The 10,000-nt window shown below is 44.6% G+C and overlaps 2 non-coding genes across 2 annotated transcripts; both read right to left on the reverse strand.

Annotated features, from left to right (window-relative positions):
- Window positions 1–558: 558 nt before the first annotated feature.
- On the reverse strand, window positions 559–640 carry trnas-gga (transfer RNA serine (anticodon GGA)). Its single transcript has one exon. It is a non-coding gene; the product is annotated as a tRNA-Ser (tRNA).
- Window positions 641–5,981: 5,341 nt separating this feature from the next.
- Window positions 5,982–6,053, reverse strand: trnad-guc (transfer RNA aspartic acid (anticodon GUC)). Its single transcript has one exon. It is a non-coding gene; the product is annotated as a tRNA-Asp (tRNA).
- Between the last annotated feature and the right edge of the window lie 3,947 nt (window positions 6,054–10,000).

The following is a 10,000-nucleotide window of genomic DNA, read 5'->3' on the forward strand; positions in this document are numbered from 1 at the left end:
TCAGGTCTTCAAGCCCCACCTTGCCACAGAGTTGAGCAGAGCAGAGATTCCCTCGGTGGCAGGACAGGTTAACAAAGCAGTTAATAAAGCAGATGTGATCCTGGGGTTTATAAATGGAGGCACAGAGTACACAAGCCAGGAAGTTACGGTAAACCAAAATAAAACACTAGTTCGGCCCCAGCTGGAGTATTGTGTCCAATTCTGGGGAACCACACTTTAGGAAGGAGATGAAGGCTGAGGAAAGTATCCCCGCTTGTTACCCGAGTGACCGGCAGACACACACAGACAGAAACAGAAAGCCACACATGTACACAGACAGACACATAGAGTGACTCAGACATCGAGAGAGACAGACAGGTAGAGAGAAACACTGTCGCTAATTTGTCTGATTTTTGTTCTATTTCTGACCGTATATTTGGTGAATACTTGCAGATCAATGAAAACGAGAAAAGTCTCGAGGTGTTGAAAGTTGTGGGGTTTAAAACCGCCTAACTGAGGATCAGTTCTCCAGAGATTTGTTTACATTTTGAAATGAAATGGGATGAAAAATGCTGGAATCGTAGCCGGCAGGATTCGAACCTGCGCGGGGAGACCCCAATGGCTTTCCACTCCATCGCCTTAACCACTCGGCCACGACTACTGGGTTGTGAAGTGTTAAATGTTGCTCAGATAAAATCGCAATCATCCATCGCTCTGGAGCAAAACAGCACTCAGTCCCTGAACAGTCTCCGCTCAAGAAAATTCCCAAAGAGACAATCTCCCCTCGCATTGTTTCACTCTTCCATGTTCCTCCCTCGCTTTTTAACATTAAGTTACGCCAAGAAATATAACAATTATTTTACACTGGAAAGACTAATTTCTCCCCATCACAGAATTGAACCTCTGTCAGCCGTGCAACAGGCGGCGATTGTGCACTGAATTGATGAGGAATTGACGAAAGTCACTGCTGGGCGTTCTCTGCAGAAACTCAGAGCAAGAATGGTGCTGTGAACAGACCTGGGCTCATTCACCAGCCCCAGAGGGAGGAGTGAGCAAGGAGAGGGAACCAAAGAGCGAAAGAGACACGGAGAGAGGCACACAGAGAGAGACTGAGACGGAAACAGAGAGAGAGACTGGGGAACAGTGAATGAGACAGAGAGAGAGAGACTGGGGAACAGTGAATGAGACAGAGAGGAAACCAGAGAGAGAGAGCTCTATACTAACGACGAACTGGTGCAGGAAGTTGTTATGACAGTAAATCTTTTAAAATTATTTTAGTTGATGTTTTTTCTATTCTACTTTCCCAAGGAGGTTTTAAGGAGTTGGCCAAAGGTTTAAAATTTTGAATTATAAAATCTTCCACCCCGTCGGGGAATTGAAACCCGGTCTCCCGCGTGACAGGCGGGGATACTCACCACTATACTAACGAGGAACTGACGGATACAAAATCTGTCAGAGCAAGAATGGAGCTGTGAACAGTACTGGGCTGAGTGAGAAAGAGAGAGAGAGACGGGACAAACAGAGAAAGGGACAAATAGTGAGACAGAGAGACAGAGAGAGAAAGACAGAGAGATATTCAGAGAGATAAAGAGAGAGACAATGATAGATACAGAGAGAGAGAGACAAAAAAGGAGGCTTATGACAAATGTGTTACATAGACAGAAAGAGAGAGTGAGAGAGACAAAGAGAGAGAATGAGAGGGAGACAGAGAGACCAGATAGTGTGACAGAGAGGGGTAGAGTCCGAATTCTCTTTCTCCTTGTTAGTCAATAGTGACACTTGAGAAAATGCAGATTCAGCAGATGCCAAAATAGCACTTTAAGAATTATAGTTAAATGTGAGACAGAGAGAGACAGAGAACCTGTCGGGGAATTGAATCCTCACCACTATACTGTCAATGACCTGGTAGAGGAAGTAGTTATACACTGCTTGAGACAAAGACTCGAACACACACACACAGACATGTGTGCCTGCTCTCTATGTTTATGTGTATGTCACATATTTAATAAGCTTTTCTGAGTGTCATGGATTCATAGAAACTTACAGCACAGAAGGAGGCCATTCGGCCCGCCGTGCCTGTGCTGTCTCTGTGAAAGAGCAGTCGTGCACAGTCCCACCCCCCGCTTTTTGTCCGTAACCCTGTTAATCTCTTTCTCTCTGTCACTCTCTCCCTCCTCCGCGCCCCACACAAAAGGGAGAGGGAAACAGAGAGAGAGAGAGAGCTCTATACTAACGAGGAACTGGTGCAGGAAGTTGTTATACAGTTCTTCATGTGCCAGTAAATCTTTTAAAATTATTTTGGTTGGCTTTTTTTCTGTTTTACTTTTCCAAGAAGGTTTTTAAGAAGTTGCTCAAAGGTTTAAAATTTGTGATGTTGAAATCGCCCTCCCCATCGGGAAATTGAATCCCGGTCTCCACTGTGACAGGCGGGGATACTCACCACTATGCTAATGAGGAACTGATATACTGGCTGCTGCTAGAATCGAGCTGTGAACAGAACTTGACAAATGAGAAAGACAGGGACAAAGAGAGACAGACAGAGAGACAGTCAGAGAAAGACAGAGAGAGACACACAGAGAGAAACAGACAGAGAGAGAAAACGACAGAGAGCCATACAGAGAGAGATAGAGAGAGAGACAGACAAAGAGAGAGACAGACAGAGAGACACACAGACAGACAGAGACAGACAGACGGAGAGAAACAGACAGAGAAAGACAGAGAGCCATACAGAGAGAGAGACAGAAAGAAACAGACAGATAGCCATACAGTGAGAGATAGACAAGGAGAGAGACAGACAGAGAGACAGACAGAGAGAGAGACAGAGAGAAACAGAGAGAGAGAGAAAAGGAGAGTGAGAGAATGAGAGGGACACTGATAGTGAGACAGAGAGAGGTGGGGACTGAAAGATGTAAAAACATTTCACGATCCCTTCTCTTTGTTAGTTGAGAGTGACAGAGAGAGTGAGGGAAAAATGCAGATTCAGCAGATGCCAAAATAGGACTTGAAGAATTACATATGAGATCTTTCTTTCCATCTCTATAAATATCTCATAGTTTGTTGGAGAATCAACTGATGACAAATGAGTATCACTGAGCAAGATGAAAGGAAATGGATCTTAAATTAAAGAGTTACCAGTAGTGGGGCTTGAAACCACGTGGATATAAACCCATATGGATTTTAAGTCCAATGCCTTAACCACTCGGCCATCCTGGTGTTGGTATCATTTGCACGCTGGCTCTGAGAGAATCGGGCCTTGAAGCACCAATCTGCCACAGAGTTGAGCAGAGCAGAGAGAGACACACAGACCGACACACACATAAACAAACAGACACAGAGAGACACACAGACCGACACAGAGAGGCACACAGACCGACACACAGACACAGAGAGAAACACAGACCGACACAGAGAGACACACACAGACCAACACAGAGAGACACACAGGTAGACACACACACATGGCGAGACACACAGACCGACACAGAGACACACACAGAGACAGACACACAGAGGATTTACAAGGATGATACCAGAAATGCGAGGGTATATATATCAGGAAGGTATGGACCGCTGCCAAATTAGTTTATACCCTGATTTGTCTGATTATTGTTCTATTAGCGACCGTATATTTCGTGCATACTTGCACAATGAAAAAGTGAAAAACTTCGAGGTGTTGGATTTAATTCCGCCCAACTCAGGATTAGTTCCCCAGGAATTTGGTTACATTAAAAAATGAGTAGTGCTGGAACCATCGTCGGCAGGATTCGAATCTGTGCATGGAAACACCCAACGGGTTTCTAGCCCATCGCCTTAACCACTCGGCCACGACTACTAGGTCTTTAAGATTTTAAATGTTGCTCAGATAAAATCGCAATCATCCATCGCTCTGAAGCAAAACAGCTCTCAGTCCCTGAACAATCTCCGCTCAAGAAAATTCTCAAAGAGACAATCTCCTCTCACATGTTTTTTACTCTTCTGTTTATCGCTGTAGCTTTTTAACATAAAGCTACACCAGGGAATATAAATATAGTTTGACATCTTAAAAATGCTTCCACTCCGTCGCGGAATTGAAAGCCGACCTCGGGAGTAGCAGTTGCGGATAGTTCACTATATCTGACGAGGAACTGATGGATGGCATTACTGTGCAGAATCGCAGAGCAAGAATGGCGCTGTGAATAGACCTGGGCTCATTCACCAGCCCCAGAGGAAGGAGTGAGCAACAAGGGAAGGACAGAGAGAGAGAGAAACGGAGGCATATGACAAATGTGTAACAGAGAGAGACAGAAAGAGAGTGAGAGAATGAGAGGGAGACAGAGTGACAGATAGTGAGACAGAGGTGGAGACTGAAAAATATAAAAACATTTTACGATTACTTCTCTTTGTTAGTTGAGAGTGAGCGAAAATGCAGATTCAGCAGATGCCAAAATAGCACTCTAAGAATGACATATAAATATGAAATCTTTCTTTCCGTATATATAAAAATCTCATTGTTTGTTTGATGGAGATTCTGCAGATGACAAACGAGTGTCACTGAGCAAGATGAAAGGAAATGGGTCTATAAATTAAAGAGTCACCTGGAGTGGGGTTTGAACCAACGTGGGTATAAACCCATCGGATCTTAAGTCTAACACTTTAAACACTCAGCCATTCTGGTGCTGTCTGAATACGTGTGGATTGTCTCTGTGAGAATCGGGGCTTCAAGCCCCACCCTGCCACAGAGTTGAGCAGAGCAGAGATTTCCTCGGTGGCAGGACAGGTTAACAAAGCAGTTAATAACGAAGATGCGAGCCTGGGCATCATAAATAGAGGCACAGAGTACACAAACCAGGAAGTTTTGCCAAACCTAAATAAACGACTAGTTCGACCCCAGCTGGAGTATTGTGTCCAATTCTGGGGAACCACACTTCAGAAAGGAGGTGAAGGCTGAGGAAAGTATCCCCGCTTGTAACCCGAGTGACCGGCAGACACACACAGACAGACACACATGTGCACAGACAGACACACACATCGAGTGACTTAGACATCGAGAGAGACAGACAGGTAGAGAGAAACACTGTCAGTAATTTTTGTTCTATTTCTGACCGTAAATTTCGTGAACACTTGCAGATCAATGAAAACGAGAAAAATCTCGAGGTGTTCAAAGTTGTGGGATTTAATATCGTCTCATTCAGGATTATTTCTCCAGGAATTTGGTTATATTTTAAAAAGAAAAATGCTGGAATCGCAATCGGTAGGATTCGAACTTTTGCGGGGAGACTCCAATGGATTTCTAGCCCATCGCCTTAACCACTCGGCCACGACTACTGAGTCTGTGAGATTTTAAATGTTGCTCAGATAAAATTGCAATCATCCATCGCTCTGGAGCAAAACAGCACTCAGTCCCTGAACAGTCGCCGCTCCAGAAAATTCTCAGAGAGACAATCTCCTCTAGCATTTATTTCACTCTTCCATGTTCCTCCCTCGCTTTTTAACATTAAGTCACGCCAAGAAATATAACAATTATTTTACACCGTAAAGACTAATTTCTCCCCATCACAGAATTGAACCTCTGTCAGCCGCGCAACAGTTCACTGAATTGATGAAAGTCACTGCTGGGCGTTCTCTGCAGAAGCTCAAAGCAACAATGGTGCTGTGGACAGACCTGGGCTCATTCACCAGCCCCAGAAGGAGGAGTGAGCAAGGAGTGGGAAGAGAGAGACACAGACAGTATGGATAGATCTGTATTTTTGTGAACAAACATGAATGTTTTCCGATGCTTTGGCAACATAAGAAGTAACTTGTCATGCCAATAAAGCGATTTGAATTGAAAGAGAGACAGAGGAACAGTGAATGAGACAGAGAGAGAAACAGAGCGCTCTGTACTAATGACGAACTGGTGCAGGAAGTTGTTATGACAGTAAATCTTTTAAAATTATTTTAGTTGATGTTTTTTCTATACTACTTTCCCAAGGAGGTTTTAAGGAGTTGGCCAAAGGTTTAAAATTTTGAATTATAAAACCATTCTCCCCGTCGGGGAATTGAACCCCGGTCTCCCGCGTGACAGGCGGGGATACTCACCACTATACTAACGAGGAACTGACGGATACAAAATCTGTCAGAGCAAGAATGGAGCTGTGAACAGTACTGGGCTGAGTGAGAAAGAGAGAGAGAGACGGGACAAACAGAGAAAGGGACAAATAGTGAGACAGAGAGAGAAAGACAGAGAGACAGACAGAGAGAGAATGAGAGAGACAATGATAGATACAGAGAGAGAGAGACAGAGAAGGAGGCTTATGACAAATGTGTAACAGAGAGACAGAAAGAGAGAGAGAGAGAGTGAATGAGAGGGATACAGAGAGACAGATAGTGTGATAGAGAGGGGTAGAGACTGAATTCTCTTTCTCCTTGTTAGTCAATAGTGAAACTTGAGAAAATGCAGATTTAGCAGATGCCAAAATAGCACTTTAAAAATTATAGTTAAATATGAGAGAGAGAGAGAGAGAACCTGTCGGGGAATTGAATCCTCACCACTATACTATCAAGGACCTGGTAGAGGAAATAGTTATGCAGTGTTTGAGACAAAGACTCAAACACACACACACAGGTTCAAAGACATACACAGACAGATTCACATACAGACACACGCATACACAGATAGACAGACACACACATTGACAGACACATACATTCTCTCTGTCACTCTGCCCTCCTCCACGCCCCACACAAAAGGGACAGGGAAACAGAGAGAGAGCTCCTTACTAACGAGGAACTGGTGCAGGAAGTTCTTATACAGTTCTTCAAATGAGAGTAAATCTTTTAAAATTATTTTAGATTATTTTTCTCTACTACTTTGCCAAGGAGGATTTTAATCACCTGCCCAACGGTATAAAATTCGAGATGTTAAAAATGCTGCCTCCCCATCGGGGAATTGAATCCCGGAATCCAGCATGACAAAGGGGGATACTCACCACTATACTAACGAGGACTGGCATGTACAGAGACTGTCACAACAGAAATCGAGCTGTGCACATACAGTGTGCACTGGACAAAGTGAGAAAGAGAGAGAGAGAGGCAGAGGAAGACAGAGACAGATAGTCGGACAGAGAGAGACACCTAGACAGAGAGAGAGACAGAGCGAGAGAGAGGAAGACAGAGAGAGACACAGAGACTGAGAGAATGAGCGAGGAAGACAGAGAGAGTGAGAGAGGAAGACAGAGAGAGACACAGAGACAGAGACAGAGAGACTGAGCGAGGAAGACAGAGGGAGAGAGAGAGAGACAGAGAGAGAGTGAGAGAGGAAGACAGAGAGACACAGAGAGAGAGAGAGGCTGAGAGAGGAAGACAGAGAGAGACAGAGAGAGAGAGACTGAGAGAGGAAGACAGAGAGAGACACAAGGAGGCTGAAGACAAATGTGTGACAGAGAGAGAGACAGACAAACAAAGAGACAGATGGTGAGACAGAGAGTGAGGTAGATACCGAAAGGTACAAATACATTCCACAATTCCAGCTCTTTGTTAGTTGAGAGTGACAGAGGGAGTTGGAGAAAAATGCAGCTTCCAAAATAGCATAACAAGAATTACATATAAATATGGAATCTTTCTTTCAAGGGATCTGGGGATAGTGCAGGAAATTGGAGATGAGGTAGAATATCAGCCATGATCTTACTGAATGGCGGAGCAGGCTCGAAGGGCCAAATGGCCGACTCCTGCTCCTTATATACTTCCCATATCTATAAACATCTCATTATTTGTTTGATGGAGATTCAGCAGATGACAAACGAGTGTCACTGAGCAGGGTGAAAGGACATTGATATAAACGGGTATAAACCGATTGGACCTTAAGTCTCACACCTTAAACACTCGGCCATCCTGGTGCTGGTGTTGCTAGGAGACGGTCTCTTTGTGATTCTGGGATTCAAGCCCCACTCTGCCAGTAAGTTGAGCAGATCAGATCAGAGCTTCTTAATGTGGCAGGACAGGTGAACAAATCATTCAATAAAGCATATGGGGTCCTGGGATTTATAAACAGGGCTTTAAACTAAAGAGTCGGGGGAGGAGGGAAGAGGGAATTAGAAAGGCAAAGAGAAAGGAGAAGGCAATAGTGCAGGGTAGCGATAGGGGTAATGATAACCAGAGTGTGACAGGAGGAGACAGAGCGTACGACCATAAGTGTGCACCAGGAGGGTCGATAACTAGAGGACACAGATTTATGGTGATTGGCAAAGAGACGGGCAGGAAAAAAATCTACTGATAAAAGTTACCCACAGTTTCCCACCTTCTCAAAATTAACTTCACTGATATTACAGCGAATTTCATCTCTCCCTTCTCTGACTCACTCGGGCCTTTGAGTCCGATCCCGCACTTCAAAAGACCCAACCTTGGCACCTCTGTCCTTGCAAACCACCGCCACATCTCCAACCTCACTTTCCTCTCCGGTGCTTGAACATGTTGTCGCCTCCCAAATCAGTGCCCATAGAGTCAGAGTTATACAGCACAGAAAGAGGCCCTTCGGCCCATCGTGTCTGCACCGGCCATCAAGCTCTGTCTATTCTAATCCCATTTCCCAGCACTCGGTCCCTAGCCTTGTATGCGATGGCATTTCAAGTGCTCATCTAAATGCTTCTTGAATGTTGTGAGGGTTCCTGCCTCTACCATCCTTTCAGGCAGTGAGTTCCAGATTCCAACCACCCTCTGGGTGAAAAAGTTTTTCCTCAAATCCCCTCTAAACCTCCTGCCCCTTACCTTGAAACTATGCGCCCTGTGGTTATTGACCCCTCTACTAAGGGGAAAAGTTCCTTACTATCTACCCTATCTATGCCCCTCATAATTTTGTACAGCTCAATCAGGTCCCCCCTCAGCCTTCTCTGCTCTAAGGAAAACAACCCCAGCCTGTCCAGTCTCTCTTCATAGCTGAAGCGCTCCAGCCCAGGTAACACCCTGGTGAATCTCCTCTGCACCCTCTCCAATGCAATCACATCCCTCCTATAGTGTGGCGACCAGAACTGCACACAGTATTCCAGCTGTGGCCTAACTAGCGCTTTGTACAGCTCCATCATAACCTCCGTGCTCTTATATTCTATGCCTCGGCTAATGAAGGCAAGTATCCCATATGCCTTTTTAACCACCTTATCTACCTGTCCTGCTGCCTTCAGCAAGCAATGTGTTCGAAACATAGCTGAATGGTTTGATATATATCCTGTAAGACATGTGGAGATCGCCCTGCACCCCATCCAACAGTTTCCAAAGAGAAAGACAGAGAGACATACAGAGAGAGAGAGACAGACAGAGAAAGACAGAGAGACAGACAGATAAAGACAGAGACACAGACAGAGAAAGATATAGAGAAAGACAGAGAGACAGACAGACAGAAGACAGACAGAGAGAGAGAGACGAAAAGGAGGTGTATGACAAATGTGTAACAGAGAGAGACAGAAAGAGAGTGAGAGAATGAGAGGGAGACAGAGTGACAGATAGTGAGACAGAGGTGGAGACTGAAAAATATAAAAACATTTTACGATTACTTCTCTTTGTTAGTTGAGAGTGAGCGACAATGCAGATTCAAAAATAGCACTCTAAGAATGATATATAAATATGAAATCTTTCTTTCCGTATCTATAATAATCTCATTGTTTGTTTGATGGAGATTCTGCAGATGACAAACGAGTGTCACTGAACAGGATGAAAGGAAATGCGTCTTAAATTAAAGAGTTACCTGGAGTGGGGTTCGAACCAACGTGGGTATAAACCCATCGGATCTGAAGTCCAACACCTTAACCACTCAGCCATTCTGGTGCGGTCTGAATACGTTTGGACTGTCTCTGTGAGAATCGGGGCTTCAAGCCCCACCCTGCCACAGAGTTGAGCAGAGCAGAGATTTCCTCGGTGGCAGGACAGGTTAATAAAGCAGTTAATAAAGAAGATGCGATCCTGGGCATTATAAATAGAGGCACAGAGTACACAAACCAGGAAGTTTTGCCAAACCTAAATAAACGACTAGTTCGACCCCAGCTGGAGTATTGTGTCCAATTCTGGGGAACCACAC

The sequence above is a fragment of the Somniosus microcephalus genome, chromosome 4 (genome assembly GCF_052327205.1).
Source record: "Somniosus microcephalus isolate GS21.2 chromosome 4, FLI_Smic_1.0, whole genome shotgun sequence".
Classification (NCBI taxonomy): domain Eukaryota; kingdom Metazoa; phylum Chordata; class Chondrichthyes; order Squaliformes; family Somniosidae; genus Somniosus; species Somniosus microcephalus.